Source organism: Cetorhinus maximus, chromosome 2 (assembly GCF_964194155.1).
Source record: "Cetorhinus maximus chromosome 2, sCetMax3.hap1.1, whole genome shotgun sequence".
In the NCBI taxonomy this organism is placed as follows: Eukaryota; Metazoa; Chordata; class Chondrichthyes; order Lamniformes; family Cetorhinidae; genus Cetorhinus; species Cetorhinus maximus.
The window spans coordinates 198,652,590-198,678,447 of NC_135880.1; the positions used below are offsets into that span (position 1 = coordinate 198,652,590).

The window sequence follows — 25,858 nt, forward strand, 5'->3', positions numbered from 1 at the left end:
GGAGTGCAGGGGACCGGGCACATGCTGAGTCCGGCAGTGATGATGTGCCTCTGGAGATGTCACCAATGCAGCAGCTGCAGGACAAGCACCAGGGTGTGCGGGAGCATCTGGCAGGGTTGCATGAGGGTGTGCTTCAGTTGGTCTCGGTGGTGGAGGAGTTCAGGCTGAGTGTCAGTGATGGCATGAACCTCAGGACAGGGCTTCAGACTTCCTCCATTGAGAGATCGACGACTCTCATGGAGAGGGGCTTCGATCGGATTGAGACTCTTCTGATTGGGTTACGCTCTGACCTGCAAGCCCTCACAGCGCTAGTGGCCACAGGGGCCATTCGCAATGTGGGAGATGTTCTGGGCATCAAGTGTCGCCACTCGGTGCCCATCCATCTGCGATGAGCAGGGAGGTCCAATGTGACCTCACGTCAGGGCAGCAGCTGCCTGTCGTAGCTGCGAGCTCCTCTCAGGGTGCTCCAGATGAGGGCAGCAGCTCCTCCAACCCTCTGCCAGTGACCATTGCATCCGTTGAGGTTGCAACAACTGTGGAGGTGCCAGTTCTGGAACTGGCCACTCCCTCCCAGGCGGGGCCATCACAGGCTCCACAGGCCAGAGGACAGCCGCTAAGGTTATCGACGCCAACAGGACAGCAGAGTCAGCAGGCTGTCTCACAAGCCACTCCAAGCGATGGGGCGGCACCTAGATGTAGCACCCGCAAACGAAAGCATAAGGCACGTTAGGTACTCCATGGGTATGTCACTGGTGATTTTGTGTTGGCCCTAGATTAGGGAAAAAATAGTTATGTATGTCAGAGTGATGTTTGTGTTTTATGTTGAACTGAATGAAGTCCACTTTTCTGACCATGGCTGAGGGTGTTTCCTTTGTGCTGCATTTGTATGTTTCACAGACATCTCATGAGTGTTTGAGTGGACATTGATGTTTCTGTACTAAGCCCTTAGTTGCAGCTGATGAGGTGGAAGATGTAGCACCCAAGTGCGACGTGTGGAAGCGCCAGGCAATGCTGGTCCTGCTGATCCATGTGTGTGGAGCTAGCTGAAGGTTCGTTGGATTAAATTGTCTCGGGTGTCCCTGCCTCCTTGGTGTAGTAGCTGGTCGGTGTGCTGCCTCTCATCATTGCCCTGAGCTTCCTCATCCTCTGAGCCACTGCTGGGTTCATCATGTGCAGCCTCATCCACTGCGTCAAGGTCTTCATCGTCAACTGCATCCCCCCCCCCCACTTTCCAGCGCAAGATTGTGCAGAGCGCAGCATGCTACTACTATCACAGATACGCAACCTGGGGGGCACTGGAGTGCGCCCCCTGAGCGGTCCAGGCAACAGAAGCACATCTTGAGAAGACTGATGGTTCTCTCCACCACAGCCCTTGTGGTGCCCTGGCTCCTACTGTAGCGCTGATCAGCTTCTGTTCTTGGATGGCGGAGAGACGTCATGAGCCACCTTCTGAGGGGATGGCCCTTATCACCCAGCAGCCAAACAACCAGCCGAGCCGGAGCACTGAAGAGCCCCGGCACCTGGGAGTGTCTGAGGATGTAGGCGTTGTGAGAGCTGCCTGGGTACCTTGCACAGACTTGTAGAATCTGCATCCTGTGATCACACACTATCTGCACGTTCATGGAGTGGAAGCCCTTCCTGTTGACGAAGGCACCGGGCTCACCCGCTGGTGCTTTGATGGCCACATGTGTACAGTCTATTGCACCCTGGACACAGGGGAAGCCAGCAATGGCCGCGAAGCCTCTGGCTCGCTGTGCCTGACTTACCTGGTCGCAGCGGTAGTGGATGAAGGTCAATGCCTGTCTGAACAGAGCGTCTGTGACCTGCTTGACACAAGTGTGGACAGCTGATTGGGAGACATCGCAAAGATCACCCATCGAGCCTTGGAAGGAGCCAGAGGCAGAGAAGTGGAGGGCAACAGTGACCTTCAGAGCCGCTGGTATGGGGTGTCCACCCACACAGTTAGGAGAGATCTCAGGGCTAATCATTTGACAGGTATAGTTGACTGTTTCCCTTGACAGACGGAGCCTCCTTCGGCTGCACCTCAGACATATTGAGGTAGCTGCTTCGCCGCCTGCATACCCTGGCAGCAGGATAGTGGTGTCTTCTGCGGCCCTTTCCACCTTGGCCAACCTCTTGGCCCTGCGCCCTTTGTGCCTGCGTCTGGCCTCCCAAAGGTGGCTCCCCTAGAGGCTGATTGTTCACTCCTGGCCTCCTCCTTATTCTATCTCTCCTTTCCTCCTCAGAGGAGCTGCCTCCAGTGGAGATGTCAGAACCCATACCCAGGCTAAATGGAGGCCTCCGGAAAGCTGCAGGCCCGATAAAGATTACTGTCTGCAGACTGCTGAGCTGAAGCTTCAAAGTGCACAGAAAGCTATTGGAAATCAATCTGAACTGGTAACAATCACACCAGCAAATTTAAAACACTTTCTGCATTAAATACTTCAGAAAAAAACATGAACAACCCCTCTGAACCCACATATCCTGCCAGTGCATGAATTTTGTTAAAAAATCACTTACCCGCCTGCCCGTTGGGCCCGTGCGCCAAGCCGAAGTTCGCACGGGCTCCTCAAAATCGTCGTCAATTGCCGACTTAATGGCCTTAACAAGGCCTTTAATTAATGGTGGGCGGCATCACGCTGCACAGCACACGCGCTGACCGAAATATCGCAATGCCGCGCGCTGACGTCGGGACGCTCGCGTGACATTTTAAGCGCTGACATGCAGGCTCCACCACCCACGCGTCCGCCAGAAAATTCAGCCCATGTACACCAGTGAAGGTATTAAATGCTTCAGTGTTATCTTTTTAAATCATGTTCAGTGATTTTAAATTGAGTTGCTCATAAGGAAGGATTGGACACCCTTATTAAACATGCTTATTTTTACTGATAACCCTATTTTCAATAACGTAATAAAACTGCAGCAGATTACTCTTAAATATAGAGTCATAGAGGTCTACAGCACAGAAAAGGCCCTTTGGCCTATTGAGTCTGCACCGGTCAAACAAGTACCTAACTATTCTAATCCCATTTTCCAGCACTTGGCCCATAGCCTTTTATGCCATAGCATATATCAAGGAATACTTTCTAATCAAAAGCAATAAAATAAACATTTATGTTTTATTATGCTGCACAATTGCACTGGCCCATGGAAGATTTAATGGGCCGTAACTTCCGAGTTTTCCAGCGTAGGATTGGTGCGGGTACCCCAAAGATGCGCTGGGGAATCCCCTTCAGAAGCTGCCAGATAAAGGTCTGCACGGCAATTACCCAGGAGTGCAAATTTTCTCTGGGGAATTTCCCTGTGCTTCGAACCATCCAAAAATGCAAGTTAAATCGCAAACGTTGGATGATCTCAGCTGTGTGACACAAATAGTTACCCAGAAAAAGTTAGAAGAATTAAAACCACGCCTAACTTCCGGGTAAATATTGTAAAGACCCAGGCTGACCCCCAACATGGGAGCCCCGAACCCCTGGGGAACTCCACCCACACATCTGACCCCCCCCAGGAGGACTACTCCCGCTCCCCTGACTAAACACACCTCACGGTATTCCCCACTCCCTCAACCCGCCCATGGGATTCCCCCTCTACACCCCACAACCTGACTCAACACACCACCCCCTATAGGCCTGACCCCCTGACATCACCTGACCCCCCCCCGCCCCCACCGACCGGGGTCATCAACAATGCTATCAAGTGGAACTTGCTTAGCAATAACCTGTTCACTGTTGCCCAGTTTGGGTTCCGCCAGGGCCACTCAGCTCCTAACCTCATTACAGCCTTGGTTCAAACATGGACAAAAGAGCGGAACTCACAAGGTGAGGTGAGAGTTACTGCCCTCGACATCAAGGCTGCATTTGACAGAGTGTGGCATCGAGGAGCCCTAGCAAAACTGGCGTCAATGGGAATCAGGGAGAAAACTCTCTGCTGGTTGGTGTCATACCTAGCACAAAGGAAGGTGGTTGTGGTTATTGGAGGTCAGTCATCTCAGCTTCAAGACATCACTGCAGGAGTTCCTCAGGGTAGTGTCCTAGGCACAATCATCTTTAGCTACTTCATCAATGACCTTCCTTCCATCATAAGGTCAGAAGTGGGGATTTTCGCAAGTGATTGTACAATGTTCAGCACCATTCGTGACTCTTCAGATACTGAAGCAGTCTATGTCCAAATGCAGCAAGACCTGGACAATATCCAGGCTTGGGCTGACAAGTGGCAAGTAACATTTGTGCCACACAAGTGTCAGGCAATGACCATTTCCAGCAAGAGAGAATCCAACCATCGCCCTTTTATGGTCAATGGCATTACCATCACTGAATTCCCCACTATCAACATCCTGGGGTTTACCATTGACCAGAAACTGAACTGGACTAGCCATATAAATACTGTGGATACAAGAGCAGGTCAGAGGCCTAAACTCAACGGGCTTTTGCCTGGGTAGCTGATCAGAAAATCCTGGCCTTACCTTCTCCCTGGCTTGTCAATTTCAATGGGACCTTTAACTTACCTGGTTTACAGTAACTAGTGTCGTAAAAGAGGGGGGCGTGACCTTCACCAATCCGACTCTGCTGGGCTGTGACACTGGGCCTCAAAGACAGCTGCACTGCCTGGATCTCACCCGGCCTGAATCAGAAAGTCAGGCGAGACAGGCAGAGAAGAAATGTTCCAGTAAGTAATTGGGAATTGAGTGGCAATCCGACGCTGATTGCCACTCCAAGAAAGTTACAGCCCAATGTTTGGAATACTGCAAATCACTTTTAGTGCAAACTTGAATGTTAACATAACCAACATAATGTCATGCACATTTTCGGTGTCCTTTCCTGACTGTGGCCAAAGCGTTAACTCTATCTAAATGTGTTAGCTTTGTCATATTTTATGAAAAGTGTGAGTAAAAAGATGTATTTAGTCACTGTATCTGCCTTTCATTCCATTATTAAAAGATATAGCTTTAAATTTGTGCTAACTCATTTTTGACATGAAACAGCATTTCAGCACAATGAGGAGGTATACGTTTTAAGCTTCACTGATAAGAGCTTTTCTCATAGAATTATTTATGGATACAGTTGCCTGTGTGAAATATAGTAGTCGCTTATAAAAGTATCTGAATTGCACAGCATCCATCTTCCCTAGTCAGTTCCTCACTGTGTAGTACATCTTGGGTATTTCTGTATTGGCAAATGCGTATCTGAATATGTCAAAATGTATTGGAATGTTCTGCTGTTTCTATGAGGAATGTTTGAGGTTTCACACAGTTGCACAATGCCCTTCAAATATATTTCGCGTGGGTGTAGTTTAATTTTGTACTTATTGGTGCACATATCAGCCACAATGACTGTGGAAGTGCCAACAATTCCCATAGAACACATTTTTAAATCAATTTTATTGATTTCTGAAATTTTCAGAGAAAAAAATAACTATTCTTGTTAATCAGCAAGCTTTGAATGCATTCACACCCAACTGAAAAAAAAACACACATTGCAATGTATATTTCTATATAATTATTTAACTGTTTCAATTATCTTTCTTCTTTGAACTAGTGTGCAGCCTGCTTGTTGCCTGTGCAGCACATTCTCAAATGCAGCATGCCTGAACACCCGTGCAGCTTAGATGGAACGTTGCTTCCCAGGATCGGGAGACATAGTAAGTAGGTAAGCATATTTCTATCCCAGAATTTTAAACCAAATTCTAAGTTAAATTGCCTTGGATGGTCTCAAGCCTGTTCCACAAGCTGACAAAGCCCATAGCATAAGGCTGACCATAATTGAATGTTAATTGACACAAAATTTAGTAGCGTCACTCTAACAGCAAACCATCATGGCTATGTTGTGACCAAGTTAGGAGGGCTGACCTGACTCCTCTCTTTGAACCAATCCTGAGTTAGTTATAACATAGTTTGAATTTAAAAAGGTGACATTGCCAATTCAAAACATATATACTTAATCATGTACAGATTGGTGCAAGAAATAAGCCAGCTAGGTTCCTTAAGTTAACAAATAAAGAGTTAGTATATTGTTAAAACTCACTCAGGTAAAGGTGCAGAAATTATTAACAAAAAGCTTTAACATGTACAAATATATCCAAATTCCTACTAATGCAAAAAAATCACAAAGGTCCCCACACCTGCCCCCCTGTCCCCTCCCCACCATCCACTCTCCACTCCCCAAGCAAGCACAAAAATAGATAAAACTTTACAGAGTATCAGATCTTAAAATTTGGCCAAGTAATAAATAAAGTTAGAAAAAACGTATTCATGGAGTATCCAGATGCTTGTTTACAGCTGAAGAGTTACTTTCCACAATAGCTTGTGCTGGGTTACCTCACTGGAGCAGTCACTCTGCAGCCATGGTAGTTGATTCTCTTTTCTCTTGGGCACAGTGATTTTGTTTTGAAACCTTCCTTTAAGAACTCTCAGTTTGCGGCAATGAGGTCTTCTGGTGGATTTTCACACCACAAACAGCTCAGCTTTGATGACAAAGGTTTCAGGAGAAGAGTGAGGTGTTAAGGCTGTTACCCCTTCTGTTCCTGTTGCAGACTTAAATTATTTTATTAAATTAAATTAAATGTTAGCTTAAATCTAGCATATTTCGCCAATAGCTGGGTCTCGTGGCATCTTTCTGGTTTCAATCTGGGTTTACCTCAGCTGCTGTATCTGAGAGCTCCATAGACTCTGTGGCCAAAATTTTCCAGCCCCTCACGCCAATGGGGTCTTCCGATCCCGCTAATATGAATGGAGATTTTAACGGCTCGCTGACCCCGCCACAGGAGAGATTCACCGCGGTCAGGGCTGGAAAATTCCAGCCTCCATAAAGCAGCTTGTGTCCTACGCAAATGCAATATAGTAGCCATTGTAGGAAAGTGTTCTTTGTTTAACAAAGGTCTGATTACATCATAAATTAATATTCCATATAACACAACTCCGTAATAACTAATACAGGAAATCAGGTCTGGCTCTTTCGGTTTAATGTTTTATTTGTCACATTGGATTTAAGGCATACTGTTGAGGCAGTGTCGAAGAAGTTTTGTCTGGCTTCTAATTGATTTAGAACATTGCCCGGCAGTGTTAGAAGCAAAAATTGAGAATATTTGCGTGTCTTAAGCACTGGCAATATCGTCTGCCATTTGCTTAGCGCACATTAAGTTCTCAGTAACTGTGCTGTGACATAGCCTCTAATGATAATGTAGTTGAATTTACCTAGAGAAATTGGATAGTTGACAAAGCATATGGGGTCTTGGGCTTCAAAAATAGAGGCATTGAGCATAACAGCAGGGAAGTAATGCAAAACACTTATAAAGCTCTGGTTAGGTCACAACTAGAGTATTGCGTCCAGTTTTGGTCACCACACTTTGAGAAGGATATTAGGATCCTTGAGGAGGTGCAGAAGGGATTTACCATCATGATTCTAGGGTTAGGGGATTTTAGCTACAAGGTTAGGTTAGAGAAGCTGGGGTTGTTCTCCTGGATTTAATAGAGGTGTACAAGATTGTGACAGGGTTAGTTAAGGTGATAAAGCAAAGCTGTTTTATTTGCTGATAGCACAAGGACTGAAGGACACAGATTTAAGGTTTTGGGCAAGAGATATGGGGGGATATGAGAACAAACTTTTTTATGCAGCAAGTGGTAATTATCTGGAATTCGTTGACTATGAAGGTCGTTTTTCTCCTTGAAAGTGATGCTCACATCCCAGGAACAAATTAAAATGTTGTGCAGATCCCACAGCTTACATTAAAATAAGGAATGAAGAAGCCACTCTAGCAAACATTGTTTTTCTCGGCAAGTGGGTGGTATAATCATAGGGAAATCTAGCCTTTTCCCTCTGTAGCTAGTCTTGACTTTGATCCGTGACTGAAGAGATGGTGCCCATTGTCTCTGCTGCCAATAATAGTCTTAATTGAAATGATGGGCAAGCAGACCCAATACTGCTGACGAACATGCCAGTTAAACGGGTGGCTGATGGGAACACAGTGGGTAGTGTCTGACCGCCACTTTAACCACCCACTCATCCCAATCCCCCTAACTGGGAAAGATTAAAAAGGCCCTTTTCAGATATTCTTTAATGCTTCTTAGTCTTTGGTTATTTTACTACATTGGACAAGACTTGAGAGCTGATCTCCCGGCCAATCTTAAGTGGGAAGGTGCATGCAGTACAAAGATTTATTCATGCATATAGACCGAAGAAGAAAAAAATTAAAGGATTGTGCACGTTCTATTATTATCACAGATTTGTCAGAGCTACGTTTTTCTCATTAGCTGTGCAACCTCAGTGTAACAGGTTGATTTCCCTCAAAACATAATATATAGTAATGATAGTTACACTTTTTAACATCATTATATATTGCATATATAATATGAATGCTGTAGTTAGCCAAGAACAATTAGGAGAAATCATGTCTCCCTGAAGCTCAGCTAGAAAACACTTACGAAAGCTGACAAGCAAAGGAACAACAGATGTTGTCTTGTTGATAAGTGAGATTTTGTGGTGTGGGTTGGCAGGATTTCAGCTGGATGAATAATCATGTTTCATGGGGCTCAGAACTGAGTTCAGCCAATCAGAAAACAGACTGGAGCCGAATTCTATTCTCTGATCCACAGCTGTCCTAAATCGACATCTCCTATTAAAACATTGGGCTGAAGTCCCACGATGGAGGCCAAAAGCGGGAGCTGACCCCACTCCTGAAGGCAGCATGACCCTCTGGCTGCATTTTAATGGTGACAACCACTGCAGAGGCTGCAGCTCCAGGATGAAGGTACCTCAATAGCAAGGCTGTCTTGAAAACCAGCTAGGTTTTTGTGACGTTATGATTGCAACTAACTTGAGTGGGAGATCTGCAGATACCGTCAAAATCCAGACTGAGGTAAGCAAGGCTGTGCGATAGCTCCCATAATATTTACAATCTACCTTATCAACGATCACTGCTCTCTAGTATCAGTATCTCATACGGTCTAGATAGAAAATTCTTTAACCTCCGATGCCTCTGCGTCAAAACTAAACTGATTATCATAGACATATATGATCTACAGTTTGCGGATGACTACAGTATTATTGCCTACTCTGCACACAATTTTCCATCCACTCTTGATCTCTTTAATTCTGCATATAGGAATCTCTGCCTGTCCTTGATTGTTGTCAAAAAAAAAATCATATATAAACCCATACCTGGTCAGCCAAATATTCTACCTCCCATATATGTTGAAGGTGAGACTCTGGAATATGTTGAGCACTTCCCATACCTTGGCTGCTACTTCCCTCAAAGGGCCACCACTAATGAGAAGATCCAACACCAGATCAGCTGCATCAGCTCAGCCTTCTACCACCTACGGTAGCGAGTGTTTGACAACAAAGACCTCCACAAGTCTTAGTGTACAGAGTAGTTGATATCACCACATTCCTGCACTGCAGAGAGACCTGGACTGTGTATCAGTGACACATGTGACTGCTAGAGAAATTCCATCAGCAATGCCTCCACCTCGTCCTCCAGATTCAATAGGAGGGCCGTCAAACAAATGCAAGTGTCTTCTCAAAGCCAGCTCCACAAGCGTTCAGGCAAAACTCCTGCAGAATCAACTTCAACGGATTGGACACTGTCTGACTGGCTGAAAAGTGTCTCTCCCGTCATGTCCTGTTTACTCAACTCTCAAACGACCAACATTCCAGGGAGGACAAAGGCAATGCTTCAAAGACTTCCTGAAGCTTTCCTTGAAGCATAGTAGCATTGGCATTAATGACTGGAAGGAGCTTGTTATCACTTGTTCAAAATGGCGACAACTTGTCCATCAAGCTGCATCAGGCTTTGAGTTATAATGCCTTAATAATGAAGCAGAGCAGCGGCAGAGAAGGAAAGAAATGGAAGCAAATCCTGCACTCTAGATCTGGCACATCCTGACCCATGGCACTAAAGACCCGTGGGTCCAGAATCAACCTGTTTAGTCACACGAAGACCCATAGCAGAAACTCATGACCCTGAGTGGACGTCATTCTCAAATCGAGAGGCAGCTGGCAATGACACCATTTGGATTAAAGGAAAAATATCCAGAAAGAGGAAATGATGCTCCATGAGAAATCCTGCACTCTAGATCTGGCACATCCTGACCCATGGCACTAAAGACCCGTGGGTCCAGAATCAGCCTGTTTAGTCACACGAAGACCTATGGCAGAAACTCATGACCCTGAGTGGACGTCATTCTTAAATCGAGAGGCAGCTGGCAATGACACCATTTGGATTAAAGGAAAAATATCCAGGAAGAGGAAACGATGCTCCGTGAGAAGAAAAGATATTAGGTTATCTACAGTAAACATCTCTTCTTCCTCAGCTCTCCACCCAAAGGCAGGTCTTTGGCGATCATTGACTGGACCACAGCAAAGTGCCCTGATTTTCACTACATATGGGGCAAGGAGGCAGGCTTTGAATCTCAACTGGAATGGGTGATCAAATCCCATGTTGTTGGCATTAATCACATCCACATGCTAGCCACCTAGCCACCACACCTGCCCCCACCTCCACCCACTACCACAGTAAACATAATCTGCTTTTTTTTTTGTTCATCCTCAAAGAGGCCTGTTATACAACAGAGGGAAGGTGCCTGCCTTGGTTGTCCTGTAGCTGACCTGATTGTAACTAACCCCAGAGAAAGCAATCTTATCAAAAAGTAAAGAAAGAAATGGAGAAACTGCTCTGGTGGATCCAGAAGAAAAACTGCCAAGACTTGCAATTTGAACAAAAGGCGAAAATGCTGGAGGTGTACAACATATCAGTCATCTTCTGTAATAGATGGGTTAATTTTCCAGACAAGGAGGTGAGCCAGATTTTATTTCTGCAAGCAGTTTGAATTTTGGGCAGTTTTTTGGTGGAGAGGGACAGTAATGTACAATGGGAATTCATTACACTCCATCCAATTCCCTGGATTCTGGCCTAATTTTTGACCCACAAAATTTTCCAACACTATTTCTTTCCATGGTCATCTCAGTTGCTGTCAGTCATTGGTCTTGCGCTTGTAAGGGAGGCATCTTGGTTTGCTATTGATGGAGAAAAGGCTAAATTATATTTAAAGACTTAAAAAATGCATGCCAACATTTTATTAGTAGCTATTTTTCATGCCGTTTGAATGAAGTTGCTTACGCTGTTGGCCACGGGTTACTGATTCCCTTTGTACATGCGGCTGTGAGTGACCCTCAATTATACAATGGGAATTTCCCAATTGCTTTGTCCATCTGGGGAAGCAGAACAGAAGCAGTAGTTAGAGGCCAGGCTGGTTGGGCAGCATCAAAGACACATGGTTCCCATGTGTCAGTACCTCCACTTCAGAATAGAAGGTGCTCCGCCCTCTAGTTGTTCTAGGTGTACGTTTCACTTCACAATGGAAGATGTCAAAGAGTTATGATACTTGTTGCAACCCAATCTACAACTAAACTCCATCATAGGCACCACATTACCAATGTCTCTAAAAGTGAATATCATGTTAGGCTTCTGTTCAGAATACCACATAATTATCTATGAATAAAAACTGACATGATGTAGAACCAGTTTGTACCCCTAAGGGCAACACATTTACTTGCCAAAAAAAAGACAACCATGAACAACCAAAGGGGTAAGAGACATTATCAAATAGAAGAAAAATCATACACAAATACAAAAAAAGAAGCATAAATACTGGCAAATTGGAAAGATACAAAGAAGACCATGGAGTGACAAAACACATAGCAAGAGCTGCCAAAAGAAAGTATGCAAGGGATATGAAAATCAAATATTCTTTCTGTTTGATCCTAGTCATCAGTTTGTTGGATCCTATTTGATTGGGTTGACTAGCAGACACTTCATAGGTTGAGAATCTTGGTTCATTTGCAAAGGTAATCAGCTGCAACCGAACATGTGCTTACTCTGCAAACTCTGTCTCGATACTGCCTAACTGCTAACCACTGACTACTAACTACAGAGGTAGCCCACACCACTCTGCTGAATACTAAGATCATGTGATGTTCTGTAACATTCTGCTTAAAGGTATATTACACTTCAGATTACCACACTATCACAATTACATTAACAAAAAAAGTATAGTGAAGAGCAATGAGCAAAGTATGGTGAGGAGTATGGTGGGCCCCCTTTCAAGTTAATAACAGTGATATTTATCAATGAAAGTAAGGAAATGGTGGGCATACTGAAAAATTATTTTGTATCAATATTTTCAATGGAGGAACGAGTCAACATGCCAGCCACTGCAAGGAGACAAGTATTGTATCAGAGACAGCAACTCATCAAAATTAATGTAAGCAAAATGACAGTAATGAAGAAAATGATTGACAATATCCAGGGCCAGATGCATTTTCAGGGAAGTAGGAGAAAACATTACAGATTCCCTAACCATAATCTCCCAAAGATCTCTTGATTTGGGAACCATTCCTTCAAATTGAAAAATTGTACACGTCACTTTGCTATTTAAGAAAGGTGACAGAGGGAACTCAGGGAATAATAGACCAAATAGCCTAACATACGTTGTGGGGAAATTAGTAGAATCTATGATTAAGGATAGGGTGACTGAACACCTCGAAAACTTTCAGCTGATCAGAGAGACAGCATGGATTTGTAAAGAGTAGGCCATGCCTGATGAACTTGATTTTTGAAAAAACAGCGGTGACCCAAATAGCGGACAGGGGAATGTTTGTTGAAGTTATTTATATGGACTTCCAGAAGGCATTTGGTAAAGCACCTCATACACGATTGCTAACTGAAGTTGAATTTGGTTGAATTGAAGCAACCTATTTGCTTGGTTAGCAAATTGGCTGAGGGGAAGGAGGGAGAGTATAGGAATAATGGGCAGGTACTCTAACTGGCAGGATGTGACTAGTGGTGTCCCGCAAGCATCTGTTTTGGAGCCTCAGCTATTAATTATTTATTAATGACTTAGATGATGGGATAGGGAGCCATATATCCAAATATGCTGATGACACAGAATAGATAGCATTATAAGCAGTGTCGATAGCAGCACATAGCAGAAATATCAATACATTAAATGCATAGGCAAAACTGAGACAAATCAATTTCAGTGAAGGCAAATGTGAAGACCTAAGCCTAAAAAGGATTTTAAAAAAGGGTATTTTCTTTGTGGTGAAAAGCTAGAAACAGTGGGGGTCCAAAGAATCTTGGGGTTCAGGTACGTAGATCATTAAAATGTAATGAACAGGTGCAAAAATAATTTAAAAGAAGAATGAAATGCTGACCTTTATATCTAGAGGACCAGCGTACAAGGGGGCAGAATTCATATTTCAGACATCCAAAGCTCTGGTTAGACCACACTGGAGCACTGTGAGCATTTCTGGGCACCATCCCTGAGGAAGGGTAGAATTTACCTCAATGTACATTTACAAAAGTGAGGCCTGGACTTCATGGGTCAAATTATGAGCAGAGATTGTACAAACTAGGGTTGTATTCCCTGGAACCTAGAAGGTTAAGGGGTGATTTGATCAATGTTTTCTGGGTATTAAGGAGAACAGTTAGGGTGGAGAGAAACTATTTCTGCTGGTTGTTCAGCCTAGGATGAGGGAGAGTAGTCTAAAAATTAGAGACAGAACTTCCGGAATGAAACCAGGAAACAGTTCTAGACACAAAAGATGGTAGAAGTTTGAAACTCTTCTGCAGGTCACAACTGATGCTAGATCATTTGTTAATTTTAAATTGGAGGATGGTAGATTGTTGCTAACCAAAGATATTAAGTGATATGGGGGAAAGGAATGAGGTCACAGATTAGCCATAAGCTTCTTGAATGGTGGAACATGCTCAAAGGACTATCTGTCCTATTCCTGTTCCTATGTAGCAGCAAGTTCACCATTCTTACCACACTTTGTGTCAAGAAGTTTCTCCTGAATTTCCTATTGGATTTATTGATGACTCTGTGTTTATGCCCCTTGATCTCCTTACAAGTGGCATCATATTCTATATGTCTCCACAAACAAATTACTTCATAATTTTTAAGACCTCTATTCAGTCAAACCTCAACCTTCTGTTTTCTAGGGAAAAGAGCCCCAGCATGTTCAAACTTTCCTGATTAGTATATCCCCTCAGTTTTGGTATCATCCTAGCAAGTTTTTTTTGGCACTTCCTCCATTGTTTATATCTTTTTTTTTAAAATTTGGAGTGCAGAGCTGTGCACAATACTCTGAATGGCTACTCCTAACACCTGATCTCTGTTTCTTGTTCTGTAACCAGCTTGTTATCTATTCTGCTCCTATCCCTGACTCTTTATGCTCTGACTTTAATCAGGAGTCTATTATGCCTTACGTTATGGAAGACCTTCTGAAAATTCAAATCTATTACATCTACTGCATTAGCCTCATCTGCCTTTTATGTTACCTCTTCAAAGAATTCAGTGAGGTTGGTCCAGCATGACCTTTCCTTTTGAAATCTGTGCTGGCAATTCTTTTTAATTGCATCTTTCAGTAAAGATTCCATTATTTTTCTTCCCATTGATGTTAAGCTAACTGGTCCCCAACTCCCTAGACTTATTCCACTGCTTTTTTAAATAAAGATATAACATGAGCTGGCCTAGCAGTCCTCTGGCACTTTTCCCTTTTCTAATGAATTTTTATATCTATGTAACAGAGTCTAAGCTAAATCTCCCTTAGCTTATTTTAATATGTGCAGATGCAATCCAGCCAGGTGAGTTTATCCTTTCAAAGTTTGATTTGGTACTCAATTGGCTCTCCATCATTAACATTATCTAACCAGCATGATGCACAGAGTAAGTCAGAGATGTTGTTTGCCACGTCAAGCTATTTTGGCCACTATTCCAATGGATAAGGCAGAAACAAGGCAAGGCATTATAATTTTGCAGGATGGCAAGATTCTCCGTGGTCAAAGGGCAAAATATAGATTAGAAGATTTGTTCATTCCACTGGCAAAGATCCTTTCCTTTGTGTTTTGTGTACAAAGTCAACTTCAGTATCTCCATCTCTTTAAACTCTGAAAACCCAGAGGACTAAAAAAACCTGTGCTCTAATTGGAAGGTGATGATCCTGATAGCCTTTGGGCCCAGAGATTTTAAAAAGCTGCAGCATTCTCTCTTTCACTCCTGCTGTGTTCCCAGCCACATCTTCCCCACTGTTTACAGAGGAAGAAACTTTTGAAAGGGGGTGTATATTATTCTTAAAGATAATGGAACTTTCCATATATGTACTGTAGCCCTAAAGGAGGCCACATCCCTTTCCATTTATCCACAGTTCAGTGTAACTGGTAATTGACTATCCTGCTGGCTCGACCACAGGTTCAGGCCTAATATGGGCTAGGAGCTTGCCTGCTTGAAGTCAATCACAAGAAATCCTATGAGACTGGAGTGCATTCAAATTGGCAGGTGTGAAATACGTTGCACCCTTTTGTCCTGCCACTTCAACAACCAGCCCAGGAAACTCACACTGACATTCAACCATGGAGGGAGGGGGGTCGGGGGCCATGATGGGCATCACAACCAAGCCCAACCTGTTCTCCCTAATATTCAGTCTATGCTATTTACAGCAAGTATAATGATCAGGAGTGAGAATCCCAATGATTTGTATCCTCCCCTGCCCAGAAGCATTTAACTCAATAGCAGCATCCCTACTTCCACCCTAACAGATGCTGGATAATTCAACACAGGTGGCACATTAAGCTGTAAGTCAAATTTTAAAAAGCAGAAAACGTAATAGAAGGAAGCCTAGCATTTATATGGAGTCGTTCACGACCTCAGGAAATCTCAAAGAACTCTATAGTCAACGACTTTTGACATGTGGTCACTGTTTTTATGTAGGAAATGCAGCAACCAATTTGTCCAAAACGAACTCCCACCAACAGAAATATGATAATGAACTGATAATCCGTATTTTTAAAGTGACTGGTTTTCTTATTTAAAAATCGCTTTGAAACTATTTTATGAGTTGAAATATGTTACTTATATTTGGCAACTGAGCCAATTATTTTCAATTAGACTTTAATTTGCAGGAATGCAGAGCAATGGTAGCACCAGCTGATTACAGTTCTCACAGGGTTGGGTTTCTCTTTTGTGAATGGATTACACATGGTTGAAGGAGCACGCAGTAGAATGAAGAGCTTGGGCTCCCATCATTTCTGTGCCCTTTGATGATGTCTCCTCATGCACGTCAACATAGTTTTTAATTAGTTATGAATTACATTGTGATTAATGGTCATCATCAGTGTCAAAGACGGCATGATCATTACTGCTTTCATCCAATGTAGCAGGATGAATATCCCTCATCTGCTGTATTAATGTATTTGTCTCCTGCTTAGCCTTGGATCTGCTTCTGCTAATACTTATCTGACAGCACAAAAATACCATTTTCAGTTCTTAATTAGGACCTATGATGAAATGACAGGCAAAAGATGCAATGTTTTCATGTGCAGCACAGATAAGGCAGCTTCACAGGGTGAAAGCTGACAATTTATTCACATCTGGTATGTTATGGCCTATGTAGATCTCTGGGTAAAAGCTAACAATTCCTATACATTTTGCACCATGTGGCTTATGTATACGCAGAGTCAAATCTCACACAGGAATGATGGAAAGTTGGATGTATTACATGACCGTTGGCACAAAGGAGCAAATGTTTGAGGAAATGATGAGCTGTGCTGAGGTTGTAGGACATAATACTCACTTCCCAAAACATCGTGGTAACTACTAAAACTAAAGCAAAATGCCATGGCTGCTGGAAATCTGAAATAAAACCTATAATGATGGAAACACTCACAGGTCGGGCAGAATCTGTAGAAACTCAATGCAAGTGCAAGATTCAGTATGGCCGGAGTTTTCTGGCCCCACTGCAGCATGTTCCCCCGCAGTGGATGAGACGCAGCGAGCCATTCAGACGACCATTGACTTCGGTGGGAAGGGAAGATCCCACCAGCGGGTGGAGCCGGGAAATTCCGGCCCTTATCTTTCAATTAAGTATGTCACAACCTTCCAGATCCAATGTTGAGTTCAACACGTTCAGATCATAACCACTGCAAGTTGATGGTAATGATTTTGCTGTTACCATTTACACCTCCTCCAGACACATTTCTTGGGACAGAATCTTTCAGTTGGTGTGCGGGGGCGGGCCTGACATGAAAAATGGTGTGTGATGAGGTCGGGTGTGCGTCCCGACGTCATTGCACAATCCCGTGATATTTTGTTTGGCGGGCGCACCTGCCGAAATGTAAATGGCCTATTAAGGCCATTAACAAAGCAATTATTGTAATTGTTAATGCTGCCCATCCAACCTTAAGGTTGGTGGGCAGGCGAAAAGCCCAATCAGCCTTCGCGTTTTTTAGGAAACCTCATCCACGAGCGGGATCAGGTTTCCTAAAGCTTTATTAAATAAATAAACAAATTTTCATAAATATGAAAACATGTCCCATCTCATGTGACACAGTCACATGAGGGGACATTTTTAACTACATTTTTAAACCTTTTATTTAATAATTTTAATATCGATTCAATCTCCCTGAGGCAGCTCCTTGCCTCAGGGAGACTGAAGTGTTCTTTCACGCGCATGCACGAAAGAGCGCTGACCCTGACTCTCCCTTCTCCCCCTACCCGCACAGGTAGCGCTGAGCGATACTCGTTGCATCTTACGCTGGGCGGGTCTTAACTGGCCTACCCAAGTAAAATGGTGGTGCAGAGCCAAGCGTGGGCAGTGATTGGCTCCGCACCCGCCCCCGCCCACTCCCGCTGAACCCGCCCGTCATATGAAAAATTCTGGCCTTGTTTCCTTACTTGCCCCATTACCACCCACTTTTGTCTGACACCACCATCCCTTTGTCATTTTATCTCTCTTGCCTTCCTCCCTATCACAGACCTTCCCTTTTATTCTTTCCTGCCTTCTTCCCCTTTCCCTGTCTCTGTACAACTTAAAACTGTTACATCTCGAACTTCTTCCAGTTCTGAAAAAAAGTCTTCGATTTGAATCAATGGGGGTAATTTTTACCTGGGGGACCATTTGTGTTTGGAAGAGGAGGGGGTGCCTAAATCTAGTAAAAATGTAAACTTAAACAAGGAAGCAGTTGTGCGGTCTAGGAAAGGATTTTTTACCTGTTATTGGTTCAGCTCCCCTAAAACCTGTTGTCCTTTGTCTTGATTTCACTGGCATTTCAGGAAGTCCTGAACCCTATGCACATGCAGTTAAATTTGAAATCGACAACTGAAATAGCTGTTAGTAACCTCTTTAGATATTATGATTCCATTATTTCTGAGTTGCCTTAGAAAACTTTGGGTGTTACTGTCCTCCGAAATTTGGCAGGGGTCAAAGATCTTTCCTTAAAAGTATTTTTATTTACGTAACTAACTATATACATGATTGCAGAACATCAGGACAAGGGCTACTGCTTCTCTCTTAGATTCTTCTCACGCATCTCCCTCTGAGTAACATCATTTATGAAATAGCTCCTTAGGCACATGCTCAGTAGCTATTATTAGTGTAGTGTTAGAGTTAACCCTTTACTCCACAATAGCATGCAACCCGCCTCTCTCCTGGGGCTTTCCCAGTCAAATGTGCTGAAGTTAAAGATGGCAGTCAACGGGTTCCAACATGCCATAATTTTAAGCCCTTGTAACTGCCACCCACTCCCAAACACGCTATCTTTTCCATGTCAACCACCCCCCCACAATAATTGTTTATTTGTCTTCTTTGTTTCTATGGCATCTTCTCTTGACCTTGCCCACAGTTGTCCTCAAAAGCTTTAGAGTGTGAGGCATTTTCTATCGTTTACTTCCAAAATCATTTGATCACTTAATTATCAAATATCAAAGAATCTCTGATCAGCTTGCAGGTCTTGCTTCCTTATCAATGTAACAGATCATATTGTTATCAGTTATTTCAGATGTAGTCTTGCGTGGTTTCCACTTCGTCTGGCTGACACCTGCCTTTCCCTCTTAATTAAGTACTTTCCAATTATGCTTAAAACAAGCTATATGTTGTAAGGCAAAAATACAAGTTTCGGGTCAGGTCTTTCTTCAGAACTTTAAAAAGAAAATGCTATTAGTCTCTACATTTTGTGGATACTCGATAAACTTTGTAAAGAACCAATCCTGTAGCACCTGTTGAATAATGTACCATTCTTAGTTTATCTATTTAGCTCTTATCACCAACGCCTGAGTCAAGATGGCCTCGATAAAATTTCTGGACTTAGTAGAGGACTAGCTTTTTTGCAATAATCAGATCCCTTCCCAAATAGACCTGAACATTGCCAGCTCATTACCCACTCCCTAAACTAACATATACACAGCCTTCCCTTAATGTCCACAACATTTGATTGTCAGAGGCAAATTATTGTTCTCTTATTGCTCTTTATGGTGACACTGGGTAGTTGACAAAGCACCTGACTATATCTCAAAAGAGCCTCTTAACTTTGGGCATCGATAAATGTATATTGTCCCAGTTGTACTCCTGCAGTTTGTAATCCCATCAGAATCTGGCTATAAGATGATTTGCCTGTGATAATTTCCACCCACTTTCTCTATATTAAAGAAATATAGTGCAGTTGTGTTTTCGCAAGATAAGTAGTTTAATGGATTCACATTAGCGCAATGTTGATATTTACTTTTCTCCCAATAATAATCTAGCTCAAGGCATAAACTCTTTTATTTTATAATATCTTTATAATAAAGACTAATTACATATTTACATGCTTGCATTTTTATTTGCCTATAAATAATAAAATGTCTGCAGTCAGTTTATTCAAATTATCAAAAGAAAATGAAACCTCTATGGTTAATTTATTACCTTCCAATTATGTTTAAAACAAACTATATGTTGTTACTTAAGTCATATTTGTAGAGAGTGTATCACTATATTGCATCTGCCTAGTGAAACAGCACATATTGCCTTCTAGTTGTTTCCCAAGCTTACAGATAATGCACTTCCCATTTGTGAACTCACATTGAAAGACAGATCAGTTCCAAAAGGAAAAAAATGGATTTTGAAATGATTTTGCAAGTTTATACAAATCTGGATTGATCTTTGCAATCTTACACTACAATGGCTGACCTCTGCTCCAAAAATGAATGAAAAAGAACCCAATTAGATGAAGCTATCATGTCAACTGTTGGTCTGGTGTATTGAAGTGCAGTCATTTGTGAGTGTTTCCTTTTTATTGTTATGTTGACCCGTATTTTGTAGTAAAAATAATGTTGAGGCTCTCAGTACTCACAATATTGAAGAGCAAATTGGACAGCGACTTCTGGGGTTCCTACATGCACAGTTAAATGTACAATTCAAAAAAAGCTGTTTTTCAAGAAGCTTTGCTATACTGGTATACTGCCGAAGGATTCGATATTGAAACACAGGGTGTGAAACTTAGCTACTAGTTACCAAGTAACACACCAGAAAATGTTTAAGCCATTTCATTCAAATATAAGTGAATATTTATTAGTGCAGTATGTCTTAAATACCGCTAGAAAACCCCTCTGCCACTGAGAATTAACTTTTAGAAGTGTGGAGTCTCATTCCTTCCATATAAATATATATGTATGTTTTACTAGCTTAGTCTTTCCATCACTTATATATATCTCAGTTCATCTCATCTACGTTTCCCTCTCTTTGTTTCCTGTAAATAACTTGGCATTGAATTAGCTGTTCTTACACTTCCTGTTTCACACGCCATGGGGTATTTTTAACCCCACAAAATGAATGAGTTTGGGTGGGATAAAATGTTAAAATGCTAATAACTTGGAACATGAAACATTTAAAATCCACCTTAAATCCATTTTTAATAGCTGCAAAGCAAGGGTAGGATGACAAATCTACTCTCAGATGGTGGGTCAGTCATTAAAACCTTTAGGTAGGCCACAAGCTTTTATTTTTACAGGATCTCTATCCTTAACCAAAGCTGGCCATGTTTTCTGTACCTTGATAAACTCAAAAAGTAAAAGGAGGCAAGATGGGTTTGATACATCATACACAAGTGCCTTTAATAAACCAGACAATTCTGAAAGTGCTCAGGAGGTCAGGCAAATCAGTGGAGAAAGAAACAGAGTTAATGCTTTGGGTCAATGATTTTTCATCAGAACTATTTATCTTCTTGAAAGATCATAGACCTAAAATGTTAATTCTGTTTCTCTCTCCCCAGATGCTGCCAGATCTGCTGAGTATTTCCAGTATTTTCTGTGTTTCATATTTCCAGCATCTGCAATATTTTGCATTTGTGTAAGTAAGTGCCTTACACTATCTGTGGCTTAGAAGGACCAGCAGTGTTCCCTCCTGGCCCAATAAGCAAAGACTGCAAACTGTCACAGCTCCAGAATACTCCTCAACCCCTCAACACCCCCACCCCCCCAAGATTACCAACGTCCCATCACAACTCTTCCATCTTTCCCGACCACCCCCTCACAATCACTAAGTCCCGATATTTCCCAAAGCCCCCTCCCCGTGCTCTCTGACTTTCTCTGAACATACTTACACACATCTTCCCCCTGAACTATAAAACCTTCCCTCACAAGCTTTCTTGCAATCTCTGACCACCTCCACATAATCAGTTCACCACTTACCAATTGTGTGCTAGCCAATGGCCCCACCTCCACAATCTCTATCCTTAACAATCACAAAACATTCTTGATCCTTGGCTCTGGCCTTTTCTGGGGTGGCTCCAATCCAACAGGTAGTCAAGCCTCTCAATCAAGCTGTTTAAAAAAATAAAGCACAAGTCATGGAATTAAACTTCATGGCGCTGTGGAAAACACACATTTCCCATTTTCTGTTCATAATTCCACTCCCATCCAAAACCCCATCTCAATAAATAGCAGGGCCTACTTGTCCCAGTAAGGAATCTGAATTCTGTTATGAGATCCGCAGTTGTTTTCCTTATTCCCACTGGACCAATATTCCCTGTAGAAGGTGTTATGTAGAAGCTGCCAATTAGCTTAACATCAGTCATAGGGAAAATGTTAGAAACTATTATTAAATATGTTATAGCAGAGAACTTTGAAATGTTTAGTGCAATCAGGCAGAATCAACATGATTTTGTGAAAGGGAAATCATGTTTGACCAATTTTTTGGAGTTCTTTGAAGGAGTTACAGGTGCTGTAGATAAAGGGGAACCAGTGGATTTACTGTACTTAGATTTCCAGAAGGCATTTGATAAGCTGGCACATAAAAGGTTACTGCAGGGCATAACATATTGACATGGTTGGAAGATTGACTATCTAACAGGAAACAGAGTGTAGTCATAAATGGGTCTTTTTTCTGGTTGGCAGGGTGTAACGAGTGGTGTGCCACAGGGATCAGTGCTAGGGCCTAAAATTTTTATTATTTATAGAAATAACTTGGATGAAAGGGCAGATGGTATGGTTGCTAAATTTGCTGATGACACAAAGATAGGGAGCAAAGTAAGTTGTGAAGAGGACGTAAGGAGGCTATGAAGTGACATAGGTAAGTTAAGTGAGTGGGGAAAGACCTGGCAAATGGAGTATAATATAGGGAAATGTGAAATTGTCCATTTTGGCAGGAAGAATAAAAAAGAAACATATTATCTAAATGGTGAGAGACTGCAAAACTCTGAGATGCAGAGGGATCTGGGTGTTCTCGTACATGAATCAGAAAAAGCTAGTATGCAGATAAGGCAAGTAATTAGGAAAGCTAATAGAAAGTTATTGTTTATTGTGAGGGGAATTTAATACAAAAGTAAAGAGGTTATGCTTCTGTTGTACTGGGCACTGGTGAGACCACATCTGGAATACTGTGTACAATATTGGTCTCTTTATTTAAGGAAAGATGTAAATGCGTTAGAAGCAGTTCAGAGAAGGTTTACTAGGCTAATACCAGGAATGGGCAGTTGTCTTATGAGGAAATGTTAGGCAAGTTAGACTTGTATCCACTTGAGATTAGAAGAGTAAGAGGTGACTTGATTGAAACATATAAGATATAAGGGTCTTGACAAAGTGGATATGGAGGGGACGTTTCCTCTTGTGGGAGAATCTCGAAGTAGAGGTCATGGATTAAAAACAATGGGCTACTCATTTAAGACAGAGATGAGAAATTTTTCTCCCAGAGGGTTGTGTGAATTTGGAACCCCCTTCCTCAAAAGGCAGTGGAAGCAGGGTCTTTGAATAATTTTAAGACAGAGCTAGATAGATTCTTGATTAACAAGGGGGTGAAAGGCTATCAGTGGTAGGCGGGAGGTTACAATCAGATCAGCCATGATCTTATTGAATGGCAGAGCAGGCTTGAAGGGCTGAGTGGCCTACCCCTGCTCCTAGTTTGTATGTTCGTATGCTGCTTTAGGTTTTGAAAGACCACAAGTTCCAGTGCAAAAACCCATAGCTTGTTGGCAACTGTAAATGCAATGAATGCCAAATATCCTTTGATTGCAGTTGATCACAAAATCCAGTCTCCTAGTTAGGTCTTTGCAGGTGAGGAAATCCAACTGAATACAACTTTCTATCTCTATCAGGAGATGTTTGACTGAGGAAAATTCAGCACCATTTAGTCCTGGAGCTATTGAGCATTTACACCGTGAATGTTCTTTTGGTGGGTGCCTTGAGCTGGAAAGAATAATGTCGTGTGAAAGGGGAAAACAGATCCATTTCTGGAAAGAAAGGCTCTGGTAAGAAGCAGGAAAAATAGGTTATATGCCAAAAATTGATAGGTTTGTTTGGCCTGTGTGCCTGTTTTCTAATTCTAAAAAATCTTATGCTTTTTTTTATGGATCAAGAACTTCTGCCCTTTATGAATGTGCCTTCACCCCAGTTCCCTGCAAGTTTCACTCTGGTGTTATTGAATGTGCCTTTCTGTTCTCCACATCAGTTACCCTGAATGTTGAATTATGAGCAGCTTTAGATATGATCTTACTGCCAATCGAAGCTGGACAATTGGTGAACACATAAATGTCATCTAATCAGTTTGGGGTTTGCAGAACACAAGTGCCCTGCCCTCCATTCTCTCCGATAGGTAAATTAAATCTTTCACCCTTGTTCATGCTAGTAACAATAAAATTCTATTTAAGTTAGGAGATCTTAACATGGAAGCCATTTCATGGAAGACTGATCAGTATTGTTTATAGGATGCAAAGTTTCCAGGGGGACTCTCACTTAGAAATTTATGGACTGGATTGACTTGCACAACCTGCAACTCATTATTCTTCCAGGGCTACTGTTAATTAGAAAGGATTACTCAGAAGCAAACAATAAACCACTTGCTGCGAGAAGTTCCATTGTACAGAAGTCCTGGTGCAGTGCTGAAATGAGAGGCTACTTTCAGCACGCAGCCAATCATCCGAGGAATTACTGTTCAGTGCTTTTGTTAGCTTGGAGCTGATCTCAAAGTACAGGCGCATCAGACTTGTTCCTTTTGTTGTAAGAAATGTGAGGACAATGTGATGGAAGACACTTGTAATGGAAAAGATGCATTGCCATCACCTCTAGGACCTGACTAAACATTGTAGAAGACATTGCATAACAAAGGGTAGCGGGTAGCTGTGAATGCAATGCTGGAATATGTTATTGGTAATTAGGGAGATCTGAAGTTTCTGTTGATGAACGTGAAGGGCTGGTTTTGATGATAAGAACGTTAACGTAAGAAAAGACTTCTGATGACAAAGATCTCATCAAACAGATTCCTAAAGATGTGAAAATAGCCAAGTCGTGACAGAATGGAAAGTTGGAAACCCAATAGAATTATTTAACAGTCCCTTTAGCCTTACATCCCATGTTTTGTCCACTGCGCAAAAAAAAAATCTGAGCAGTGCTTTCAGGAGATGGAGATGGTATCATGTGTGGAAATGTGCCTGTGGTGAATTGAATAAGAAATTATGTATTATTCATCATTTTATTTCCTTGCCTTCGAGAAACAAAAGACTAATGGCTTGGATTTTGCTCTCAGCAGTGAAGGAAAGCACTCACCGTTCACCTTGCTGACAGACATTTTGTAGGCTGTCAGTGGAGTTTTCCACTAATCTAGTGTCTTTTCCAGCGTGGCGCCCTCTACAGGGAATCTGTGCTGTCTGCAAATGGTCAAGCAACAGCAAGGCTTTTCAGCCAATCAAATTGAAGTTCAGGCATAATGATGAGAGCTAACTAAGTAGAAGAGCAAAGCAACATTGAAAAACACTTTTACAAAAGTAAACATGATAGTTACTTTTAAATATTTACAATAAAGTGATAATTTATGGCTGAAAGGTTTGTACAAAACGGAACATGAAAAATTAATTCAAAATAAAAATATTTACTTGTACTTCTTTAGATTGATGCTCATGATGTGGTATCCTTGACATTGGAGAGACCAATCGCAGACTCGATGACCGCTTTAAGGGACACCCTCATTTAATCCACAAGCATGACCCTGAGCTTCCCGTGACTTATCATTTCAGATCTCCACCTTGCTCCCACACTGACCTTTCTTTCCTTCACCTGCTGCAGTGTTCCAATGAAGTTCAATGCAAGCTCAAAGAACAGCGCCTCATCTTTCAACTAGGCCCTTTACAGTCTTCTGGACTCAACATTAAGTTCAACAGTTTTAGATCATAACCTCTGCCTCCATTTTGTTTAATTTTGTTCTTTATTCATTCACTTTGCATTCAGCCGGCTGCCATCCAGCCATTAACATCCAATCTGAACATACCTTGTGTTTCTTTGCTTTCACCATTACTACACAACCTTTTGTCATTTAACTTCTCCTGCTGTCTACTCTATCCCAGACTTTCCCTTATGTTCTTCCCCCTGCCACCCTGACTTTCACTTGATCAAAACCTATTACATTTCTACCTTTGCTCATTTCTAATGAAGGATCATTGTCAACCCAAAGTATTAACTCTGTTTCTCCCCACAGATGCTGTCTGGCCTGATGAGTATTTCCAGCCTTTTCTGTTTTATTGTTAAAAATTAATTGTCATTTAATACCACTGCAATAAGCAATAC

General features: G+C 42.2%; 1 long non-coding RNA gene across 1 annotated transcript; it reads left to right on the plus strand.

Annotated features, from left to right (window-relative positions):
- The first annotated feature begins 4,584 nt into the window (after positions 1 to 4,584).
- Positions 4,585 to 25,858, plus strand: LOC144690918 (uncharacterized). Its single transcript, XR_013578994.1, has 3 exons — positions 4,585 to 4,665; positions 5,535 to 5,645; positions 25,185 to 25,858. It is a non-coding gene; the product is annotated as an uncharacterized LOC144690918 (long non-coding RNA).